This window comes from Puma concolor, chromosome D1, assembly GCF_028749965.1.
Source record: "Puma concolor isolate L17-30 chromosome D1, mPumCon1.1.hap2, whole genome shotgun sequence".
Taxonomy (NCBI): Eukaryota; Metazoa; Chordata; class Mammalia; order Carnivora; family Felidae; genus Puma; species Puma concolor.
The window spans coordinates 109,737,503-109,763,314 of record NC_141676.1 but is presented as its reverse complement, the minus strand read 5'-3'; the positions used below and the strand labels follow the sequence as shown (position 1 = coordinate 109,763,314).

Below are 25,812 nucleotides of genomic sequence, written 5' to 3'. Positions count from 1 at the left end.
AAACAAAAACCAAACAACCTCGCCAATCTCTCGGTCTCCGGGTGAAGTTATAAAAATTAATCACAGCAGGGGCTGTGGGGCTCCTACTCACAGGATTTTGCAGCAATTATTGCTAAATCCTCACAATGCTGCGTTTGGACTTGATGTCCTCGCTTCCGGAGACTTAACTGAGCCCGCAGGCTGGAGCACTGCCCTGGGATGAGAACTCATGACCTGATAAGCATGCAACTGCTATACGTAAGCTCAGAGTGACTTTCGCCAATGAAGAAGGTAGTAACGATGACCCAAATATGACCGAGGAGCATACAGGTGGGCAAACGTTGAGAGCAGACGATTCCCCTACGCCAGAAAGCACCAATTATACCTTCCGTTTTCTTGGCACAAAGATCTCAAACGTTTCTCAACACTGCTCCCTTAGGAGCTGCTCCTGCTGAGGGTATCCCTTCCTCTCTGTGCTATTCTCATTCCCCCTTTTCATCTCCTCACTCTCACTTTTTCTCCACTTTTCTTATGTCCTCGGCTCCTGGACACCTACAGCTGGCCTTCCTGTTCACGAACCACCTTGTTACACGTTGTTCTGCTTTCCAGGCAGCCTAGCAGACCGATCTCTATCAACCCTCCCCTCTCGGCTTCATGGACCTCTTGCCAAAATATTTCCCAAATCCCACACCCTCTCCTGGGCTCGCAGGCTTCAACATCAGTGAACCCCAGAAAAAACTGTGCGGCTGAATCCTGTACAAGTGGATTTGTCGCTTGAATCGTAGATCAAAGCAGCATTAAAATTTTCCTCCCACGCAGAAATTCAATGATTTTTTTTTTGGTTTCATATTGCCCAGCAACCACAACACATAGAAAATCACAAACAAAGACACGGGGCGGGAGCTGTTTCCTGAGTCAGAGCTAGGACGTCGGGTGAATGTTATAATGGAGTCTGGATCAGGCTGTCCAACTAAGGACCTTTTCCAAACCCGGAAACCCCAAGGAAATGCATTTCAGGAAAGTGGGCCCCTTTGTTTTTCTGCTCCTGAAAGGTGCACTTCCAGGTACAGATTTCTTATCGCTCATCTGCTAGGGAAAGCGTTAAAACAAACATTATGAGTTCTCAGCCAGGATGAGGCGGAGGAAAGAAAGTAAAAGCCTTTGTTCACGGCCGCACCAGCAGCTTCACAGCCCGGGGCCTGGCCTCCAATCTCTCTCTCTGGCTCTTCGGAAGACTGTTTTCTGAGAGCCTTTGTCCCTGACCTCACAGCCTGTTGTTCGCTTCCGTCCACAACCATGACTCACGGAGAGGCAGGGAGGAGAGCAAGCAAGCAGGTGTCTTGAAAAATGTGTTCTTGTGCTGACAGCAAAGTTAAACCGCAGAGGGAAGTCTGGAGGAAGGAACTCTCAAAGAGAAGGGATGAACCGTAGCAACAATAAGAACAAAAACACGAACCTTTAGAACTCAAAGAGTGGCTGCAAAATAATGGCACCAGCGTTCAAGCCAAGCTAGATAATGAAGCCCTTTTAGGTTCCTTGAATGGCTGTGATTGAGATCACCCAATCTGGACTAAAAGGCGACCTTTTCCATATTTCTTAAACAGGCCATTAGAGCCGTCCCGGATGTTTATTCCCACACGAGATGAAGTCACAACGCAAGGAAGAAAATAAGTAGTCTAGGTAACACCAAGATGTGTAATTCCCACACCGGGTCACATCACAGTGAGTGACGTCTTACTGATCAGTCGTCCTAAAGCAGGTGCTGAAGGAAGGCTGGCTGTCCACTCTGAATCAGACTAAGTGCCAAATCCTCATGCAGCCAGCCATCACGGCTTTTCTGTCTTCCGAGGTTCATCTTACCTCTTTTTAATCCATTCCATTCATTCCTTTTACCCAAGCCACCTGGGAAAGCTCGCCATGTCACCTCTGATTTTGCAAATTATGCTGGATCACTTGTCATTACACCTGCCTGGCCGCCCACTAGGCTGTCAGCTTCTTGAGGACGGGTACCGTGTCTCATTGTCTTGGCATCCCCAGGGCATAGCAAGGTCCCTGACTTAACGGCTGATCAATACATATTTGCCGAATCTCTGGGGTAATGAATGAGTTCTACAAACTTGTGCCCTGGTGGCGAAGCAACTCAATCAACATTTGACGTAAGTGAGAGATGGGATCCTGGGTGCCAGTTAAAATTATGGATGTAAAAGTAATTTTTCTATAATAATGATACAGGAAAGCTAGTCCTAGCTAACATTTCCATGGTGCGTACTCTAGGCCAGGCGTAATTACACGTATTAGTTCATTTAATTTTAGCAAGAATGGTGGTCGGTAAATATTATTATTCCATTCTTCCAATGAAGACATTAAAATACTGACCGGCTACGTTAAAGTCAGACTGCCTGGTTTGAACACCATCCCTGATCTTCATGAACTGTGTGATTTTAACCATTCTGTGCCTCAGTTTTCTCATCTATGAAGTGGGGGTAGGAGTCATAATATCTCATGGGGTTTGGGTGAGGATTGAGCGAATTAATGCATGGAAGGCCCATACACCCATGCCTGGCAAAATGAAGGGCTGAGTGAGTGTGATGTTGTGAAATGTGTTGGTGGATGAGGAGTGAGGCTGGAAACGTCTATTACCTTCCCCAGCAAAACAGCCGGACGGCAGAAAAGAGAATCACCCTTGGGCTTTTCCTTTCCCTATAAAGAAGCTCAAAAGCATCAACTGTTTAAGGGTGGGCCACCTCCTCCTCCCAGATCTCCAGACTGGACGTAAGTCAACAGTGTGACTGCTAGAAAACTAATTTGCGGTGCAGATTTCAGACAGGGGGAGCATGCTGGGTCAGCTCCCTGCCGGTTACTAGACCGGCCCTCACACCACACTGAATGCACTAACACCAAGGTTTGGGCACACAATTGCTAAGACTGTTGCACATTTTTAGTAAAATGTCTAAAAAGGCTTACTTTTCTAAACTCTCCTAAGGTAAGCATCTTTGAACTGAAAATAGTCGTTTTTTTTTTAAGTTTATTTATTTATTTTGAGAGAGAGAGAGAACCAACAAGGGAGGGGCAGAGAGGGAGGGGTGGACAGAGAATCCAAAGTGGGCTCTGTGCTGACAGCTCCAACTCAAGCATCGTGAGATCATGACCTGAGCAGAAGTCATGTGCTTCAATGACTGAGCCACCCAGCCCTTGAGCTGAGAATAGTTTACACTTGTATTTGTCTCATCCTGGATTCCAGTCTAACTTTAGAAAGTCAGTAGTCACACATGCGATTCAGCTTGGGTTTTTTGTTTGTTTTTGGCTTTTTTTTTTGAGCACATACTATGTGCCAGGCACTGTTCTAAGAAGGTTGGGATTAACTAGTACATGAAAGAGACAGCCCCTAGCTTTCCTGGAGTTTGTAGCTAGCAAGTGGTGGTATTTCCATGGCCACTTCCTGGGCCCAAACCACCGCTGTCTGTCACCTGGGTGACTGCAGGAACTCCCTCCTGGTCTCCCTGCTTCATACTCTGGTTCCTCTATCATTCGGGCTCCACCCAGCCGTCATTTTAAAAATGTACGTTATATCATGTCACTATGCCCTGCTTAAATCTCTCCAGGAGCTTCCCACCATCCTTAGAATCCCAAACTCCACGCTCCGGACCTCTGCCTTTTCTCCCACTTTCATCGTGCGTCTCCCGGCTCCAGTCAGCAGCTGGCCTTCCTTCTGTTCCTTTCGAAAGGCACTCTGGTCCCCGATGGGCTTTGAACTTACTGGTCCCTCCACCTGCAGCGTTCTTCCCTACTTTATCGCTTGGCCATTCATTTGTATCTTTTAGGCGTTAGCCAAAATGTCACAGTCGCAGAGAGGCCTTCTGTGACCCTCCAACAGAAATAGTCCCTTCCCCCAACCATACTTTCCATCAAGTGACTTGGCCTACTTTTCTTTGTCTCATTAATCTTCTTATGAAAACACCCTCATTCATTTGCTTTTTTGTCAGTCATCTCCTCTGTGCTCCACTAAAGTAAACTCCATGAGAGCAAGGACCTTGCCTGTTCCTGTCTTCCGGAGTGATGTCTGACATAGAGTAGGGACTCCGTAAGCCCTTGGTGAACAAATGGATATGAATTTGGGAAACTCTTCTCTCTGCACCTGCATTTGTTCATCTATAAAATAAGGGGTTTGAATTAGAAGCTCCCAGGGGTACGTTCCCACTTCTTATGATTCTAAGCATGTCTTTGCTAATGTTTCAAGGGAGTACAGCCTCATATTTAAGAACACGGTAAACAAATCTGTATTCAGGCCTGAGATCGCATAGATTCCAGCTCCGTGGCCCCCGGGGCTGCCGTGTTTTGGCCTGAAAAGTCCCAACTGTTACATGGTTCTCGTGTGTCCATGTCCTTACACTCCCCCCCTCCCCGCCCCCTCCATTCTTTCTTTCTGCTGCCTCTCTCTGGATGCAGCATGTGATGAATACAAACTAGAAGAGATTTTACGATTCCAGATTCAAACTGACAATACCTCTATGGAAGGTGAAGGTAACATTTTGGGTTACCTCTAGTACCTTCGTGATGCTGCTGACCGTTATGGGACCGTGCCCACTGCGCGTCCTCCCAGGGGCGGGAAGTAGAGCTGGGATTAAATGGTAAGCTCATGTGCCACAGACACTGTTCTGGGCCCTTCCACACGCATTATCTCGTGTAATCACCACAGGCGCTCAGGGAGGTAGGTGCTATTACAATAACAAAAAAAAATGGAAACCATGAAACCCAAAACCAAACATGCCTGTGGTTATCCCATGGTAAGTCAAAGAGCACTCTGACCTAGCTTCAGACCCCAACGACTCAGCATGGTAGTGTGTGTTATTTCCAGAGTGAGTACACATTTTTTTTCCCTCAGGTCCTCAACTATTCACCTCTTGGCCTGTCCCTGCACTTTCCTTCATGGCACTGGGGTGTCAGCTCCCTAACCACAGCACCCGACTTTCTGAACACACAGCAAGCAGTGACTAAATGTTTGTTGGGTAACCCAACAAATGAATACAAGTGAGTTAAAGATGAGAGTTTTTTGCCTTTGATTCCCACCTACACTTCTTTTTAAAAATTTTTTTATTTTATATTTGAGAGAGGGAGAGAGCGCATGCGAGCACGTAGGGGAGGGGCAGACAGGCAGAGACAGAATCTGAGCTCCAGGCTCTGAGCTGTCAGCACAGAGCCTGACGTGGGGCTCAAACTCACGAGCAGGGAGATCATGACTTGAGCGGAAGTCGGACGCTCAACCGACTGAGCCACTGAGGTGTCCCCCCTCCCCCGCCTCCACGTATATAAAGATGTTCAGACATCTTTCCAGAGAAAGTTGTAAGGCAAAGGCTAATTCCAGTTGCGGGTTTGGATTCTACAGTGTAGGGAAGTTGCTCAGAGCTGCAAAAACGGGCTGAAGTGCCTCTTGTGGGGGCTCTTCCCAGCACAACTGCAAGGCAGGTGAGAGCCAGTAAGTTCTGATCCACGGAAAGAGTATATGATCTCAACAGCTTGGATCTGCTTGCATATTACATTATTCATGGCCTCTTTCCAAAGACGACTGCATCCTAAGTTTTGGCCACACCCTCTGTACCGCTAGTGATGTAATCAGGTAACAAGACAGAACTATACTTGTGCGTATCCGTGCGTCCCTCCTTCATTTTCATGCATAAGAACGCAGAGCCTGTTTTTTCTCTCCTATTCAGGCAATTTAATGCTAATTCTTAGAACACATCCTGCCAGGAAAAAACTACACGAAGAGGAACGGTGTCAGGGGAGCCTCGGCAATTCCACAAGGTTGAAAGAAAGCGATGCCCAGGTAGCTTTATTCCAGATCGAGGCGGAAAGGTCACAAGACTACATTGCCTGCACTGTAATTAATACCCACATAGATCGTACTCAATTTAATTCACTTGGTACCTTGTAAACTTAGCGATGTCAGAAGAGCAACTCAAGCCCAACATTCCGGAAGTACCTTTAAGAAACTTAATGCTGAAATATGACATTCCCTCTCTCCCTACCCCTACCCACGCCCTGAGCAATTATGCAAGCCGGAACGAAAAAAGAAAGAGACATTACAAACAGCTATTCAGTCTTTGCTTTCAGGACACAGAATGGAGAAAATGTCCTGACGTTTCCCAAATGCCACCACCATGAAGAGTAGTGTCCCTGGGTCCCCATCTGGGATAATGGAGGTTCAGGAAGTCCGTGACTTGCAAAGCATTACCCACTGCAGAATTCAATGACAGGGTCAAAGCAAGTTTGATGCGGACATCAGTGAAGGCTCGTTGGTTTGAATCACAGTTTGTAACACATTTTCAAAAAGAGTTAATCCTTGAAGTAACCCTTATCCAAATGGTTTCTGCCTATTCAAAGTTCACTTTAGCAAACCTGTCTCATATGGGTTTGGTTTAAACTGTTTTTCTCCATCTATCAACCTGACAAATCAACACTCTACATCTTCAGAAATTACTACAGAATCACATGGCCACGGCTTTACTTTGAACATTTCCCTCTGAATCCCTGAACTAAATGTTCTCATTAGAATTATTACTCTGCTGATCAGTTATATCCAACACACATAATGTTTCATATGGTATTGTTTATCCAGAAGAGCCTATTAGGTTTTGCTTTTAGATGTAGTTACATTTATCTACCCAAACACACTCCAAAAAAGTACTCCTAGAATGATTCTGTAACAAAATCAGTAGCCGGGGTGAAATGAAGTATGACAGGCTCAGTACAAATGCACGTGTCTACTCCAAATTAGGTAACTTGTTGATGGAAACTTAACATTCCTATGAAAGACATTTTACTGGTAACGTTGTTGTGTGTTATTTGCTACCATTTTAACTTTCATATTCTAGTATTTAAATTCTTCTTTCTTGGGAAGGGGCGCCAGGGTGACTCTGTCGGTTGGGCGTCCGACTTCACTCAGGTCATGACCTCATGGGTTCATGAGTATGAGCCCCGCGTCGGGCTCTGTGCTGACAGCTCGGAGCCTGGAGCCTGCTTCGGTTTCTGTGTCTCCCTCTCTCCCTGCCCCTCCCCCACTTGCCCTCTGTCTCTCTTTCTCTCTCTCTCAAAAATAAATAAACATTAACAAATTAAAAAAAATAAATTCTTCTCTCTCAATAATCAACCAAATTTGGGATTATTCTTCATAATGTCTTCAATGCTTTATCATAAGGTCTCAATGGGTCTTTGGAGAAAAGGCCTAAACAAAGCTTTACGACACAACAAAAATGATAATGTAACATTGGCGGCTAGTGTGTACTTGAAGGGAGTATGTCTCAGTGCGTCAAGAAGAGGTACAGAATTGTACGCAACCTGTCAACAACCCACCCATTTCTCAGAAATGAAGTGTCAAAATGTAATGAGGCAGTAATGCTAGGTGTATTTTACAGAAGAAAGGGGGAAATAAAAAGAACTGTTTACCTGGCATACGTATGTAGGCGTGGCCTATTCTTTAAGAACAATGACCTTAGATTTTAAAAGTCATCATCTATTTAGCTTTGAATCACTTAGGCCTCGTTTGCAAAAATGGTTGTTTTCTTTCAGGTAGGATAAAATAATGCATGGCATAGAAGAAGAAAATTAGATGTCTGATTCCCTCATCGTTTTGTTTTGTTTTGCTTTGCTTGGAATCATTCCGGCCGCTCTATTCTCATCACCAATATCCCCAAATAGGACTCAACAGTAATGAATTAAGCATGGTGGTATCGGAGAGACACGGGCCACTTTCCTAGCACATGGGCGGTCGTGAAGTGTTGGGGGCCTGTCCCACTCACACACAAGGGGTCATGGGTAGTTGTGTTTTGGGTCATGGGATCCACGATTTTCCACATTCCTGGTCCTCATCAACTGAACCAGGAATTCGCTTGACCTAAAAGCTAAACAAGACAAAGAATGCTGCTGGGCCGATGTGCTCTATTTTTTCAGTCAGTCATTAACAACTGAGTCATGTTCTTCCTCTTGACGTGTCTTGCAACCGTGATGGCAAGTGAGACAAACTGAAGTGACATAGCGTCTGTGAGTCTTGAACAGACTGAAGCCATGGGGCCGAGAGGAAAGTGGCAACAAGAGATGACATTGGGAGTAAACAGGGACAAGGAGAGCAGCGTCAGGGAGCCACCGACCGATTGATTACCACCCCACTGTTTGGTGCCGATCAGTGTTCCAGTTTCTAAAGACTGGCTGTGCAAGGTGACGCTGTTCCTTGCGTCTCCTTACTGGCCCCGCCCCAGACTTCCAGTGAAGTGCCCAGCGCTAGGTAAACCAGCGCCTGACCTTATCACCTTCAAGAGCATAACGAAAGCAGCCGCCATAATCAACCAATGGGAATCTGCTCAAAGGGAATTCTTCAGTGTTGGGACAGGAGATCCTAAGTGTCAACAAAACAGACTTTGATTTGCCATTCTACAGTTTTTACTTTCTCTCTCTCTTTTTTTTTTTTTTTTTTTTACATTTATTTATTTTTAAGAAACAGAGTGAGACAAAGCATGAGCAGGAAAGGGGCAGAGAGAGAAGGAGACATAGAATCTGAAGCAGGCTCCAGGCTCTGAGCAAGCATTCAGCACAGAGCCTGATGTGGGGCTGGAACCCACGAACTGTGAGATCATGACCTGAGCCGAAGTCGGACGCTCAACCGACTGAGCCACCCACACGCCCCCTCTTTTTTTTTTTTTCTAATGACAACAGTAAAATTACACTCAATACAGGAGACTTGCAAAAGCTTAAAGGAAAAAAAAAAAGTCACTCATCATCCCCACAACCAGAGACACTGCTGTGTGTGCAAATGTTCACCCAGCATTTTATTTAAAAAATTTTTTTTTAACGTTTTATTTATTTTTGAGACAAGGAGAGACAGAGCATGAACAGGGGAGGGTCAGAGAGAGGGAGACACAGAATCTGAAACAGGCTCCAGGCTCTGAGCTGTCAGCACAGAGCCCGACGCGGGGCTCAAACTCACGGACCGCGAGATCATGACCTGAGCCGAAGTCGGCCGCTTAACTGACTAAGCCACCCAGGCGCCCCTCACCCAGCATTTTATTTAAAATTTTTTTTTTTTTTCAACGTTTATTTATTTTTGGGACAGAGAGAGACAGAGCATGAACGGGGGAGGGGCAGAGAGAGAGGGAGACACAGAATCGGAAACAGGCTCCAGGCTCTGAGCCATCAGCCCAGAGCCCGACGCGGGGCTCGAACTCACGCACCGCGAGATCGTGACCTGGCTGAAGTCGGACGCTTAACCGACTGCGCCACCCAGGCGCCCCATCACCCAGCATTTTAAAGCAGGCATACTAGGATGTTACAGTGGGAGCCAGCCTGTCTCGGTTTTAGCTGGGGCGTGAAAGCAAGAGATTCCACACATCCAGGTGAATTGTGAGAAGACCAGTCAGGAGAACTTGCTTGGTAGGATTTATTAAACCAAAAAATGAAAACAAAAACCAAACAGCCAAAGCCTTTGCCCTATGTTTTATTGTGGTTTTACAGGTTTCAGTCTTATGTGTAAGTCTTTAACCCATTTGGGGTTGGTTTTTGTGTGTGGTGTAAGACAAGGGTCCAGTTTCATTCTTCTGTGTGGGGGTACCCAGTTTCCCCTGAACCATTTGTTGAAGAGACTGTACTTTCTCCACGGTGTATTCTTGGCACAAAGATCAGTTGACATACTTGAATGAACTTATTTCTGGGCTCTTGACTGTGTCCCATTGACCTATCTAAAGATCTATCTTTATGCCAGTACCATACTGTTTTAATTACTGTAGCTTTGTAGTGTATTTTGGAATTAGAAAGTGTGTTGTGATTTCATGGATATGACACCAAAGGCAGGCAAAAATAGATGAGTGGAACTATATCAAACTAAAAATTAGCTTCAGCTCGGCAAAAGAAAGAATCACCAGAGTGAAAAGGTAACCTATGGGATGGGAGAAGACATGTGCCAAATAACATCTCTGATAAAGGGTTAATTTCCAAAATATCTAAGTAACTCTTACAATTTAATAGCAAAAAAACTAATAACCTGACTTAAAAATGGGCTAGGGGCACCTGGGTGGCTCTGCTGGTTAAGCGTCCAACTCTTGATTTCGGCTCAGGTCATGATCTCACGGTCATAGGATCGAGCCCCATGTCAGGCTGTGCACTGACAACACAGAGCCTGCTTGGGATTCTCTGTCTCCCTCTCTCTCTGCCTCTCTCCCCCGCCAAAATAAATAAACAAACATAAATAAAATAAAATAAAATAAAATAAAATAAAATAAAATAAAATAAAATAATTAAATAAAATAAAATAAAATAAAAATGGGCTAGGAACTTGAATAGACACTTCTCCAAAGAAGACATCCAGATGGCCGACAGACACATGAAAAGATGGCCAACACCACTCATCATCAGGGAAATACAAATCAAAACCACAGTGAGATACCACCTCACAACTTGTCAGAATGGTTATTTTAAAAACAAAACCAAACAAAGAAAATGTTGGCAGGGAGGAAGGCATTGGAACCCTTTAGTACACTGCTGATGGGAATGCAAACTGGTGCAGCCACCTTGGAAAACTGTATGGAGGTTCCTCAAAAAATGAAAAAATAGAATATGGTCCAGCAATTCCACTTCTGGGAATACATCTGAAGGAAATGAAAACACTAGCTCCAGAGATATCTGCACCTCCCATGTTCATAGCAATATTATCCACAATGGTGGAAAGCTGTAGAAAGAATTAAATTCCGTCAACAAGTGGACTTTTTAAATGGGATAGAAACAAAAAAATAAATGTGATAGAAACATAGAACGGAACGTTCTCAGCCTTTAAAAAGAAGGAAATTCTGCAAATGTGACAACATGGATGAGCCTTGAGGACGTTATGCTGAGTGAAATTAGCCAGACACATAAGGACCAACACTGAGTGATGCCACTTATATGAGGTTTCTAATATAGTTAAACTAATAGAAGCAAAGGATAGCACGGTGGTAGTGAGGGGGAGGGCGATGGGGAACCGCTAATCAAGTATAAAATTTCAGTTCTGCATAAACGAGTAAGTTCTAGAGATCTGCTGAGTAACACTGGGGCCAAAAGATAAAAACACTGTATTACGCGCTGATAACCCTTAAGAGGGTAGAGCTCATGTTAAGCGTCCTTACCAAAAACAAGTCCAAAGCCTTCTTGTTAAGATTACAAGTCCCCTACCCCCACTGGGTCAGAAGAGTGGAGACTGAGGAGCCACGAGCAGATTTTCTTTAGAGAGGGGGGCTTTAACAGCACCGCTGGGCTTTCACCTGTGTTGCCGACAGTTTAGGGGAAAGCCTGCCTGGTGTCTGACTCCAGGGCAAGAAGACGAAGTTCCAGAAGCTGGTGCCAGCCGGCTCAGAGTAAAGGGAGACTGAAGGGAGGTTGCCCAGCTGGCAAGCAGTCCTCACTTCCAGGGTTTCTGGGGCAGAAACGCTGTGTGTGTTTCCCACGGACGAGACATGAACCCCCGAAGAGGCCGGGGAGGTGTGGGGTTCTCTTAGTTCATTTCCACCAGAGCTAGCTCAAGAGGTAAAAAGACCTTGGTGGAAAGAGGCTGTGGGCGAACCACTGGGCTCCTAGGGACACGGCGAGGTTGGGCAGAGAGCAGGGGACACCAGACACTTTCATCAAAAGCTGCAGGAGAACGGAGCCTAAAAGCCCCCACGTGAGCTCGCAAGAGGCAAATGTAAACATCTGTCCACCCAGAGAGTGTGGGCACCATCCTACAGCCATCTCAGTCACCCCCCACACCCCTACCCAAGCCTGTACCTCTCTGCCCACCCACCCACCCCCTACCTCCTCCCTTCAGGGCAGGGGGAGGTGGAAGCTTTGGGGGAAAGGGAGGATCATATCCCTGTCGCCGTTCTGGGCTTCTCCCTGATGCGCACAGTGAGTGTGCCAGGGGGAATGGCTGCTGCTGGGAATGAGATCGGCATTAGTCAGGTACCAGCCAGTCTAATCACCACATTGACCGGAGACTGTTTTGTGGCTTCAAGTGACCAAGGACTTTTATTACCTAACGGTGAGCAGAAAAGTCATGGGACTGGTCATGTTTTGCCCAGTGGCAATTACAGGCAAAACCAGAGACGCTCTCTGATGTCCCAGGAGTCCAGCTTGGTCAACGTGACACACGCATATGCGTTTTGTAACAATGCCTTTATGCAACAAATACTGTCTTGCAGCTAACAATTCTCACTTAGCATTATATTAAGAATGCTGTGCTACATCGATATTTTCTTATCATCCTATCTCGGTTCCCTAATATATGTACCTACTCCCTTACTGTTGGATATAGGAGTTGTTTTTAATTTTTCACAAGCAAAATGCACACAGTTTAAACTTAGCGTTGTGTACCTCTACGATTAATTCCTTAGGATAAATTTGCTTGAAGTGGGATTGATGAGACAAAGGACAGACATGTTTCAGTGACTTATGAAATGACTTATCATTCAGTGACTTATCACAAAATTGCTCAGGAGAAAGGTGATATCAAAATTTTCTCCAACCAGCAGATTCTCTGTGAAGGAAAATTTCCCCATGTCTTTGCCAACATGAATTATTATTATTCTTAATAATCTTTGCTAAACTGATACCTGACAAGCAAAAAAAAGAGGGAGGGATTCGTTAAAAAAGGTCTGATTACTGGAGAAGTTATTATTTTGTATGTTTTTAAAAAAATTTTTTTAACGTTTATTTATTTTCTGAGGCAGAGAGAGACAGAGCATGAACGGGGGAGGGTCAGAGAGAGAGGGAGACACAGAATCTGAAACAGGTTCCAGGCTCTGAGCCATCAGCACAGAGCCTGACGCGGGGCTTGAACTCACGAACCGCGAGATCATGACCTGAGCCGAAGTCGGACGCTTAACCGACTGAGCCTCCCAGGCACCCCTATTATTTCGTATGTTAATTGCATATACGTGTGTGTGTGTGTTGTGACTTATCTGCTCAACACCTTTGCTTATTATTTTAACCCAGGTGTCATGGAAAATATCAGCTCTCTGAAGCTCAAGGCCAAGGACAAAACGGATGTCAGAATTGGTAACTGCTGGTATTTGCTTCAGAGAGTAGCTCGCAGACGGGCCCTATGTCATCAAGCAGGAGCTCAGACTGGCTCCTACAACAGACCACAGAGCAGGGCTGAATGTTGTCTTCAAAGAGTTTTCTTGGTTGTTTACCTGCCATTATTCCTCTTGCTTCTGTTCAGGCTGCTTGGTAAATACAAAGAGAGGTGTTCTGTGGCCCCAGGACACAGACAGGATGGTCAGAGCCACGCTCTAGCACTATCTTCACCTTTTCTCATCCAACTGCCCCAGACTGGCTTGGCTGCACAGAATCACTGTCTGAGCGCGTGTGAGGGTGCCGGGCCTGGAGAGCGGGGACACTCAGATGGTGGGTTCTGAGCCCTTTGTTACTTGGGCTGATCAAGTAACATTTATGCGTCTCATTTTCCTCTCCCGTAAACTCAGTGCTTCGTGCCCAGACACCCGACTTACCCACGTGGACTTGTTTTCCACTGTCCTCCCATTCAAACCCCAGGGGCAACCATTCCAAACTCTATGGCCATATTCTCCGGGCTTTTTCCCAAGTTACTCTCCTCTGCTCGCAATGCCCTTCTTGACGTGTTCTTGGTCCCATCATTCAATTCAGTGCTGGCACTGAGCTAAAGGATTGAAAATAAAATGAATCTGGGGAGCCTGGGTGGCTCAGTCGGTTAAGCGTCCGACTTCGGCTCAGGTCATGATCTCGCGGTCCGTGAGTTCGAGCCCCGCGTGGGGCTCTGTGCTGACAGCTCAGAGCCTGGAGCCTGTTTCAGATTCTGTGTCTCCCTCTCTCTGACCCTCCCCTGTTCATGCTCTGTCTCTCCTTGTCTCAAAAATAAATAAAATGTTAAAAAAATTAAAAAAAAAAAAACAAAATGAATCTAATCCAACTATAATGAGCATGTGAGTTTGCAAGGACGCCGTGAACACACTAGGAGATGGCAGCTGTAACAGCAGGAAAGGACATGTACAAAATAGCTGTGTTACAACACGGGACATGATAGATTCTTAAAAGAAAAATAGTTTCTCTACTCACAACGCTTCTGACACTAAGTGCCCAGAGTTCGTGCAGACCCCATAGGTTCAGGGCTCAATCCCACAAGATCTGACCCCACTTCAGACACTCACCTCAAACCCAGGCTCCTAGTACTTCTGACTGAGCACCCGAGGCTGCTCTTTTTGGATTTGAGAATTTGCTGGAAAAGCTCACAGAACTCGGGTAAAGTTTACTTATTATTGCCAAATTACAAAGGATATTTGTAAAGGATACAAATGAACAGCCAGATTAAGAAATACATAGGACAGGGTCCAGACGTGTCCTGAGCAGGGGAGCTCTGTCCCCATGTCCCCATGAAGTTTAGGGGTGTGCCACCTCCTGGCATGTGCATGCATTCTCATTGGCCAACCCACAAGCTCTCCGAACTTTGTTGTTTAGGGTTTTATAGAGGCTTCATTATGTAGGCACGGGTGATCAAACCATCAGCCATTATTGATTAAGTCAGTCTCCAGCCCCTATCCCGTCCACCTCTCCCTGGAGGCCACGGGTTGGGGCTAAAAGTTCCAATCCTGGTTCCTCTGACCCCAACTTCCAGGAGTTACAGACCCAGGTTAGGGTGAAAGGATCTTATTATGAATAACAAAAGACTCCTCTCATCCCTGCCACTCATGAAATTACAAGGGTTTTAGAAGCTCGATTCCAGGAACCAGAGACAAAGATCAAATATATATATTTCTTATTATATCACAATCATGTAATAGGAAACCAAGACTCTTGCCTTGCAATAATCAAGAAGGATATGATTAGTGCTGGGAAAGCATTGGCGGAGAGGGGTCGTAAAGGACAGGTGGGAATATACTTCCTGGAGTGTAAGCCCTACTAGGGCAGAGTCTGAATTTGCCACTGTTCCTCACTAGTGATGCTTGTTCTTCAGTGAATGATTGAAGGATTTGGAAAATAGATTGTGTGTGTGTAGGAAGGGGGTATAGTTGAAGATCGTCACTGGTAGAGAGAAATTTGAGCAAAGGAAGTTGCTTTTGTTTTTGTCTTATTTCTGTGTTCCTAGTAAGTTTTTATTTGCTGGCCTTGCATCAGGAGAAATCGTCCAAGCTTCCCCATGGAAGTCAGTCATTATCTACTAACATTTTTGTTACTACCCTGTGTCAATGGGCTATAAATAAGGGTCCCAGAGACTCTGAAATTCTCTCAATTCCTTGTTAGACACATATGGGAGAAGGTTCAGTACTAAGATCATACAGGTCTTCTGGATGCTTCCTACACTCTCTAATAAAGAACAGATCTTGGAGGGGAAATTAAAGATTTCGTTTTGCGGGGGCGCCTGGGTGGCCCAGCCGGTTAAGCGTCTGATTCTTGATTTCGGCTCAGGTCATGGTCTCGTGGTCTCACGGTCGTGAGATTGAGCCCATCCTGTTTCCATGTGCTGAGTGTGGAGCCAGCTTGGAATTCTCTCTCCTTCCCTTTCCCTCTCTCTCAAAATAAATAAATAAACTTAAAAATATTTTTCTTTTTCTGGCCTCATGTCTGTCACTCACACAAACACCAATACACTGGGTGACTGCTCCTCGATTCAGCAGATTCACCTAAATGCTAGAGATAAGGAGAATGACACATCACCTTTCGACACGCAGTTGACTCCTTTATCAGAAGTGATTCTGTGCCTCTCCAGTTATCATTTACAGATTAATAAGTTCAGTGATAAAATGCAAACAGTTAGTGTAAATCTCATTCTCCATGTGCAACTTTAAAATATTATTTTTAGCAATTTCTGCTTAAAAAAAAAAGTTAGCGAACACGTAGCAGAAGTTACTGAAGGTGAACAGATCCCTGGGGGTGTGGGGATGAAGGGAGGGGTGAGGAAACACCAAAGTCAGTCTGCTGTTACCCACAATACACAAACACCAGCCCTATTCTTTGGGATTTTAGTTCCCAACACGGACACCGGAATGGCCTTTCTGAATTGAAGATTTGCGTGTCTAACTGCCGATTAAAGTTCTCTAAGTGCGTAATGCAGATTTGGCACAAAGGGAGCGTTAAGAAGCCAGAATTGGGAGTCTTTCTCCCCTCATCTGCAGCCCGCTCATCCGCCTCTCACCGCCAACCCGTCCGTCTCTGTCTCTCTCCAAAACCCCTGCCACCCATTAGTTACTTGGTCATGTGCAGTATACGGTTTCAATTTTCATGCCCTGTCCGCCCAAAGAGATTATACATTTCTTCGGTTCTACACTCTGCGTTTACCGCAGCAGCTCCTCAAAATACTTGTCAAGTAGGTCTTATTTGAATGAAATGGAAATATCACTAATCTGGATCCCCAAAGAAGCTGCCATTTATTTAAGTAAACTCCCGTCACGGTAAACTTGGCAAGGGGCATCTTTTCCCTTGCTCGTCATGCCTGCTGATGGCACCGCGTTCAGCCTGGCTGCTTTGAACCTAGAGACATACGTCCGGTATATTCACGCGGATCCTGGACTATCTGGGCCAGACTAGCTGCCAGGGGCTTCGTCCTGGCACATAGCAGCTTACCTGGTCGGTGTTCGGTGGCACGGGGTAGAATGACTTTCTCTCTCTCTTTAGTGACTCAGGACAAGCTTCGAAACCGAGATCGCCGGTGCCCGAGCCTGGAGGACGGGGGCGCACCGGAGAGAGGAGACTCCCCGCCTCGTGCTGACCCGTACAGAGAAGGGCACTGTTATCAGGTCAGCCTGCCGCTTCTTCGCGAAGGGAAACAGCGCTTGAGATGTCTTGTGTTTTGTGTTTTTTGTGTTTTTTGGCTTTTTCTTTTTGGAGGGGAAGAGGGCCTTAAGGATCAGTCAGCCTCAATTAGTTTTGCTGAGCAGGGGAGCGAGCAACAGCTCCTGACAGGAGTCCCAAGGTGACGGGTTGGAAATGAAAGCACCTGCAGGTTCCTGTGGCTGCCTGGGCGCCTGCTGTCTGTCAGGCTGTTCACCTCGGCCCGCCGCGTGGAGGTTCCTGTGGGTCAGTCCCTCCTCGGCCGTCAGGTGGCTGCTGGCAGCCTCTGCCCGAGAGTCCTTGACCAGGCCATCTGGACCCGGGGAGCGAGTTCCAGTCTCCCTTGCCAGGACTCTGCTTTGAATTCCGCCCACCCCTCCCTGGACGGCGATCCAGGCCTAAAACGTGACCTTCATTGCCAAGAGGTAAAGTACATCCTGAGATGAAGTAGCTCGATGTTTAAAAGGTGGCAGAGGAATTGAGGTCCTTTCGCACTCTCTGGACTCACAGAGCGTAGAATTTACTGGAATCTCCCAGTTTCAGTGTAAACAGCAGGCCAAATGTCAAAAGCTCCTCAAAGTGAGAAACCTGAGTTCACACGAACGGTCGTTTCTCCCTTCTCCAGCCGATCAGCCCCAAGGCCTGCTCATTTAATTTTCCAAATATCTCTCGAGCCTTTCCCCTTCTCTGCATCACCAGTCGAGTCCCCTACACATACCTCGTGTCATCCTGGTGTCAGCCACACCCAGAGCCATCTACCACTGACGGTCACTCTACTGCGACAGGCATCCCAGTGGCTCCACGGGCCTTCAGTTTGTAGCGAGCCCTCTGGCCGGGGACTGGCTTGCACTTTGTATTCTAGTGATCCTCACTCCTGGCGATGCCCGTAGGTCCCCGCAGTCCTCCACACCCCGTGTCTTCCCTACCGCCGTTTGCCCCATTCAGAATCTGCTTCCCCCTTCTGTTCACCCCACACCCCCTTCCAGACTCAAGTCGGGCATCGTCTCCTCCTCCACGTCTTCCCTGAGACCTCACGTGGGGTTAAATGACCTCTGTGTCCCTGTGCACAGCTAGCTTATTGTCTGCCTTGTTACAGGAGATGAGCTGTTTTTTTTTTTTTTTAATGTTTGTTTATTTTTGAGAGGGGGAGAGGGGCAGAGAGAGAGAGAATCCCAAGCAGTATGTGTGCTGTCAGCACAGAGCTCCATGCAGGGCTTGAACCCATAAACCGGGAGATCACGACCTGAACCAAAATCCAGAGTTGGATGCTTAACCGACTGAGCCACCCAGGCACCCTTAGAGACACTGTTTTAAAACGTTCTCCCTCCCTGGTTTTGTATCTCTGGTACGAGGGTCACAGCAGAATCTCAAGGACATCTGCTAAATAATGAGAGCTGCTCCACAGAAGTGCTGCTGAATCCACGATATGGGGAAAAAAATCTATCTTATGGGGCTCTCACCCTAAGAGGAACACAGGGGTACCCAGCCTCTGACCCCCAGTGCTGCTAGGCACCACGAGGAGGGTCCTGGGGCAGCAACAGGCTCCACAGACAAAGGCCTTAACGCTGCCAACAGGAGCTCGTCACGCCTGGAAATGCCAAGAGAGAGACGTGAAATTGCAGTGCAACTGCCAACACCTGATGCTGACGACTGACTGACCTGCAATTAAAATGTCCTGATGACTGCTGCATCCCGGGAGGGTAGGCAGGTCCAAGCCAAAGGAGGTGGGGCCCCTACCTCCCCAAGAGACCCAGGCCCCTAAAGGTGAAGAAGCTTCCATTTTTGCCACCCGTGAGTGGCCTGGAGCACCTCACAGAGGAAGGTCAGATGAGCTGAGAACAGAAAAGCCTTTTTATCAACTTTCACGATGAGACTATCATTGTTCGGAAGCACAGCTGGGAAATTGTGCCATTTACAACACTTGTTAGTGGGTCCTTAGACCCATGGGAATTGTTTCTAATAAAAAAGTTACAATAAGAACGTATGTATCTTTTGGGGGCCGTGAGCGCTCCTGAAGCACCAGAGCAGGGTGTGGAACGTTGACACACGGGGCAAATGACAAGCAGCTGGGCGAGAGGCTGGACTCAGAGCTCCACGGAACCCGGGTACAGAACGCCAGGCAGAGCGAGGCGAGGGTGGGGTACGGTGTGCTTTGAAGGTGGAGACAGCTACCCTGCAGGGAATATGTTACTCATAAACCTTTTAAAGACTTTTGCCTGGACGGCGGTGGCCAAGCAATTAAACTGCTGTGGACAGACATGACCTAATTTATTGGCCCTTCCAGCTGCCTTGCGTGGAGCCGGGGTTAGTCTCACCTCCAAATAAGAATGTGTTTGGACGGGATGGTGGGTGGGTGGGTGCTGAGAATAGGGGAGAGAGTGATGTCCTTAAGGAGGGAGGGGGAGCCCCAGGAAGAGGAGCAGAGAGAGCAGGAGCGTGGCCAGGCCCTCCCTGACACGCTCCCCAACGAGGAACGAGCCCAGTGGAGCTGTGGTGCTTTGCCTGCTCTGAGGGGTGAAGCACCAGTACCCACGACTGAGGGGCGGCTTTCAGAAAGCAGAGCACACACGTGGCTTCTGTGCATCCTGACGGGGAGCCGCGACATGCACAAACGCACAGGAATTCGGCCGGCAGCTTAGACTACCCTCAATTATGCACAGTTCAGAAACCCATTTTTTTAAAAAAAGTTTATTTTTTGACAGTGAGCGAGCATGAGCAGGGGAGGAGCACAGAGAGAAGGGGACAGGGGACCCCAAGCAGGCTCTGAGCTGTCAGCATGGAGCCCGACGTGGGGCTTGAACTCTCGAACTGTGAGATCATGACCTGAGCCGAAGTCGGACGCTCAACTGACCGAGTCACCCAGGCACCCCCTCAAAAAGCTGTTTTTATATAGCTTGCTGTGATCTGGAAGCAAAGAGGAAAACCACACATAAAACACACAACAGCAATTTTTTAAAAAATAGGCTGTTAAAAGATCTGCAGTTTAGGGGTGCCTGGGGGGCTGGGTCAGTTCAACGTCCGATGCTTGGTGTCTGCTCAGGTCACGATCTCACAGTTTCATGGGACTGAGCCCTGCGTGGGGCCCCACGCTGACAGCACAGAGCCTGCTTGGGACTCTCTCTCTGCCCCTCTCCCGCTCACTCTTTCTCTCTCAAAATAAATCAACATTTAAAAAAATGTTCTGCAGTTTCAAAGCCTAAAAATAAAAAGGGAAAAACCTGGGTCCCCAGCTGAGCTCTGCCACGATTTAAATGAACATGCTGGCTGTTTTTAGGGGATTTCATATAGACCCACAGATGGTCCTTGGCCATCGGGGAGCCTGTGACGATTTTGTCTGCGGAGCTCCAGGGCCCTGCTGTCACTCCTGCCTGCATGTCAGCTACATTTGACAACCATTAAGGATGCCCACTTAACAACGGTGGGGGGGAGGGGGGAGCCTCGATTCATGGGCAGCCTCGGGGCTCACGTGGATGGTGAGCTCACTGGTGTGGCTGCCGGGGTGGGACTGATGGAGATCACAGGGGCCCTCAACCTGACCCCACACTGCCACTGCGATGAACTCTGATCACATGTCCTCTCAACTGCTATTTAACGCCCTTAAAACTGAGGTATTAATTTCCCTTCGAACCTACACTTGTCCACCCGCCTCCACCATCCCTTGCCCGGATCACTTCACCCACAGGGCCACAGAACATGCGGCACAAGTGCCTTGGGCACCGTCAGAGTCCCGTGTTCAAGTCCCACATCCACCAATGGACCTAACTATGTCCTGAGACTCTTTGAGAAAAGAGAGAAATCAGGCTAATAATTTCTGGGGAAAACAAGGATTATCGTATTCATTCTTTCTACCTTATTTAGGGGGCTCAAGTGCACCCAGTAGGCTTTATACTAGTGCATATAGTTAAGATGTCACCAGTCAAGTATTCCTGAATAATCACAGCATCAGCACAGAGAGGTACATAATTCCTTCCTCTTGCCCCCGGCCAATCTGTACTGACCCCAGGCTGCTTTTCCCTTTCAGAAACTCCTTGGGCTTCCCCGTTGGCTTCTTTATCTGTTCCCTCCTACTTCCTGACCTTGAACATGACCACTCAACAGTCAGTGTGCAGGACCTGTGGCTACAGCAAAACAGCAAGTTCCCAAGAACAGGATCTAAGCTGCTTGTGGATATTACAGCGTTTGTGTTTGTGCATAACCCACACTTAGTGGGCAGTGAAACAAAACAAAGCAACAAAAAGCAAAAAGCACTTCTTCCCGTTGCCAGACTAAACAGCTCCAGGGACAGAAGGTTCCCTTTTGATCCTACCAAGCAGTTTTATTTTATTTTATTTTTTGATTAAAAAAAATTTTTTTTATGTTTATGTTTATGAGCTGTCAGCACAGAGCCCGACGCAGGGCTCGAACCCACGAACCATGAGATTATGACCTGAGCTGAAGTTGGACGCTCAACGGACCGAGCCACCCAGGCGCCCCCCTACCAAGCAATTTTAAAGTGGGAAAGCACTAGAAACAAGGTTCCTTACATCTGACACAGGCACAGCCCTCTCCATTGTCCTTTGCTAGGACTCCTGGCTCTCCCCTCCCAAACCACAGGGTTTCCGGAAAATCAACACTCCCTGAAGTTGTGCAAAGGAGTGTAGGAAAGATGTGCCAGGAGGAGTCAGTGCCCGATGCCCAGGCAGCCAGGCTGGGATTGCTTCCTGCACAAGGGAGTCATCTAGGGAGCTTTCAAAAGATACCCATGCCCAGCCTGATCACAGACCAATTAAGCCAGAATGTCAGGGTGGGGGCCTGGCATTGGTTAATTTTGAGAGCTTCTCAGGTGGTTGTCATTTCAGCCAGGTTTGAGAACCCATGTCTTAGCAGAGCCCGTGGGCCAGGACCTGTCCTCATAGAGACCAAGAAGACAACAAGTATCTTAGTGCACAGGTGGGCACACAGAAAGCAAGTGCAAGCCCCTTCTTAGCACCTGCCACACCAACACTGTATCACTTTTAGCTGAACTAGATGGTCTATGGCCCCTGCTCAGGAACTGCAGTTACTACACTTGCCCCCAGAGGGTGCTGCAGACTGACCCTAAGGCAGACCATCTACGGGCTGGCCAGAGAGGTGTCATGTGACCTGGCATGATGGTCATGTCCATGAGGAACCGGACCAGAGAATGTGAAAAGCAACAGCCAAACAATCAAGGGCATCCTAAGAGGGCAGTGTGGGCTGTGACGTGCAAGCAGAGAGTGTGGCTGGTCCCTGGAGCCGTGTTGGTTCCCCACGTCCTTCAAACTCCAGTTTCAGTCCACGTGTAACCTTTCAACAAAGCCCTCTCTACATTAGGTGCCCTTACTGAGACTCCTTTCTACCCAAAGACCCTGACTCACAGGAGCAAGATGGAAACTGGGCAGGACACGGGAAGTAGAGGCACGGAGAAGCAGCAGCCCAGAGAAGCCAGAGCAGAAGGCGGCAACTCCCAAAATGTGCCGAAGTGAGGGGAATGGTGAAACAACACAGAATGACCATGGACAGTTGTACAGGATAACAGGAAGGAAAATGCATTAAGAATTGGGGCGCCTGGGTGGCTCAGTCGGTTAAGCGTCCGACTTCAGCCAGGTCACGATCTCGCGGTCCGTGAGTTCGAGCCCCGCGTCGGGCTCTGGGCTGATGGCTCAGAGCCTGGAGCCTGTTTCCGATTCTGTGTCTCCCTCTCTCTCTGCCCCTCCCCCGTTCATGCTCTGTCTCTCTCTGTCTCAAAAATAAATAAACGTTAAAAAAAAATAAATAAATAAAAAAAAAAAGAATTATCTGGCAGGAAGCAAAGCTTTAGCAATTTAAGCCTGGGCAGTGAGAAACTGCAGACTCTACAGGACGAAGGAAGAGGACAACAGGAACAGGAGAGAAAAGACAAGGAACTGTCCTTCCCCTGCTCTGTTCAGTGCTGCTGGCCGATGAGCTCTGCAAGCTGAATCTCTAGGCTGTCACCACCAGTCAGCTGCTTCCAGCCAGACACTGGCAGGAGACTGCAGGGCGAGAAGAAGGAAGAAGTCAGGGTTCTCTCCTCCTCCGCTTCATGCAAAACTTCTGGCAGTGATTGCCTTCCCCATGCCTCCAAATCCCCAGACAGGCCTGCACGGTTGGCTGCAGTTTCTCTCGGGGCGGGGGCGGGGATCAGAGCCTAGGCTTGGGCAACACCACCTGCTCTGTTTTCCTCCCCAACCAGGGGTGTGCCAGAGCTGGCTTGTACTGGCTCACAAGGGCAGATTGTTAAATACTCAGGAATTTTGCAAGCTGGTTGTTAAACTAATGCTAGCTGGAAACTGACCAATGCTGCAAATCAAGGCTTTTTTTTTTTTTTTTTTTTTCCCTCCAGGGGGAGCTAGTTACCAGCACACTGCTGCCTCCAGGCTTCCTGCAGCCGCCAGTCTCAGTTTTGCCTCAATGTTCCCGGATTGGTATCTCTTTTTACCACCCTGTAACCAATTCACTGCACTACATTCTATTTTACATGAGGACTACTTTCTGTTTTCCTGGTGGGACCGTGATTGATGTGCCGACGATGATATCCTCAAGAGCTGTGTGCCAGCTCCCTTGTGAGAGGTAAACATTAAATTCACAACATGTGAGGTTTTAATTTTGTTTGTTTGTCTAGTCATCTTGTTAATCACTTATCCTTGTGATTAATTTTTTTAACGTTTATTTGTTTTGAGAGAGAGAGAGAGAGTGTGCGTGAGCCCAAGAGCAGGGGAGGGGCAGAGAGAGAGGGAGACTAAGGATCCCAAGCAGGTTCCCGGCTATCAGTGCAAAGCCCCCCGACGTGGGACTCAATCTCACAAACCACGCTATAAGATGATGACCTGAGCCGATGTCAAGAGTTGGACGCTTAACCAAATGAGCCGCCCAGGTACGCCTCCTTGTGATTAATTTCTAAAGCAGACTGATTCTGTTATACATTAAAAACTTACATCATCTTACCAGGGTACTGGTTTGACTGTCAAAAGAACCAAAAAGACAACCAGGTCACTTGAGGCAGATCTCAGGATGAATGGTCTACCCTCAGTTGGGTTTGCTACCTGGCATAAAAAATGGGAAGAGGAAGAAAACTGAAACATGACCCATTATCTGTGTGTATTAATAGATGTACAAATCACACTTCTCTGTACAAGAGCCTCTTCCCTACAATTTCCTTCTTAGTTTCACGATAGCTGATGGCATAGGATTTGCCTTATCAACACTTTGTTGCTGCTATTATGTTTTCCCCAGTTCTTTCTCTAAAAGGAACAAGCACAGGCCTTAGAAGTAGATGGAAATAAATTTGCTAGCCATTTGGGAAAAAAAATCAATTTGCAGAATTATCCTACTCTAAAGATAAAATATATATCAGATCATTAAAAAGTGAGCTTTAAAAATTTTTTTAATGTTTATTTATTTTTGAGAGGGGGAGGGCAGAGAGAAAGGGAGACACAGAATCTGAAGTGGGCTGCAGGCTCCAAACTGTCAGCACAGAGCCCATCACGGGGCTCAAACTCATGAACCCGTGAGATCATGACCTGAGGCGAAGTCGGATGTTAACTGACTGAGCCACCCAGGAATGTCGAAAAAGTTAGTTTTTTAAAAAGATTTTTAAAAGGTAGAGGTGAATGAATGTTGACCTAATCTCTAGATGGTAGAACTTTCTAATCTTAAAAAGAACATTTTTTAAAACCTGGTACATTTTGTTCTATAAAGATGGAAAAAAATTCCTTATGAGTCAGATAAATAGAAGTGAAAACTGAAAACTGGGAAATGAATTTGTAATAAACAGGACAAAAGTCAATTTCCTTAAGTATACAGAAATATATAAATCAATAAAAAAAACATACACACAATGAGACACTATGTCAGACGGAATCTAATCTCCCCAGTTACTCTCCTTTCTGGTTTTGTTGTGGGCAGCAAAGTACTCAGTTTCAGGGGAGGGATCATGATTGGTCTAAGCCAAACATCTGAATCCCACTTCCTGATTTCTCAATTCCCTTGTAGCAAGGGTGGCCTTATGATACAGTTCTGGTCAATGAGACATCAGGAGGAATCTACTGGGACGGCACACGGGAAAGCTTTTACTTCCATGATAAATGGCAGGTATAATTGGCTCCACCATCTTCCCTTCTTCATGCCTGGGACAGAAATGTGATGTTCAGAGCAGTTGCAGCCATCTTGTGTCGCAAGACACCATCCTGACATCCTACACCACTAACCCAGCTAGTGGTTGCCTACTTCTAGATATCCTGTTATGTCAGAAAAATTTGTCCCAAATTTGTTAAAGCCATGGTTAGATCCGTTATGTATGACAAAGAGCATTTTGAACACAAATCCCAAAATAAAAATAGGCAAAGATATGAATAGACAACTCACAAACCATGAAGTGTACACATATGAAAAAAGTTCAAGTTCATTATAACCAGTGCTAGAAATTAAATTAAAATTTTCTTTCTTTTTTTTTTTTTCCTACAAAATTAGCAAGGATTTTTAAAAATAATAATACCATCCAGGTCTGGGAGGGTAAGATAAAATAGTAGGCTTCCCACACTGCCGGTCAAGGTGAAATTTGGTAGAACATTTTTAGGAAAGTAATTTGGTAACAGGTCACAAGAATTTAGAAAATGTGCTATAAACTAATGATTCTACTTTGTGGAATTTGCCCTACAGAAACAATTTAAATGGAATTAACAATGTTATCACAAAGGTTTGTCACAGTGTTATCTAATAAAGCAACATGAAGCAAAAAATAAGAAAAAATTGGGGCATGTGGCTCAGTCGGTTAAGCGTCTGACTTCAGCTCAGGTCATGATCTCACAGTTTTTGAGTTCGACCCCCACATCGGGCTCTGTGCTGACAGCTCAGAGCCTGGAGCCTGCTTTGGATTCTGTGTCTCGTTCTCTCTCTACCCCTCCCCCATTCTGTCTCTCAAAAATAAATAAATGTTAAAATTTTTTTTATTTTAAAAATAATAAAAAAATCAAAGTGGCTAAAATAAATATTAAAAGATTAAATTATAAAATATATATAAAA

At 46.5% G+C, this 25,812-nt stretch overlaps 1 protein-coding gene across 4 annotated transcripts in view; it reads right to left on the bottom strand.

Moving 5' to 3' along the window:
- EXPH5 (exophilin 5) overlaps positions 1 to 25,812 on the bottom strand; it is a 77,726-nt gene that overhangs the window by 39,456 nt on the left and 12,458 nt on the right. The window contains exon 1 of one of the 4 annotated variants that reach the window (XM_086679186.1): positions 16,567 to 17,645. The exons of the other annotated variants lie outside the window; for them this stretch is intronic. The gene's annotated coding sequence lies outside the window, so the exon portion shown is untranslated. Of the gene's footprint in view, positions 1 to 16,566; positions 17,646 to 25,812 lie in introns of those variants that run through there. 4 annotated transcript variants of the gene reach the window in all.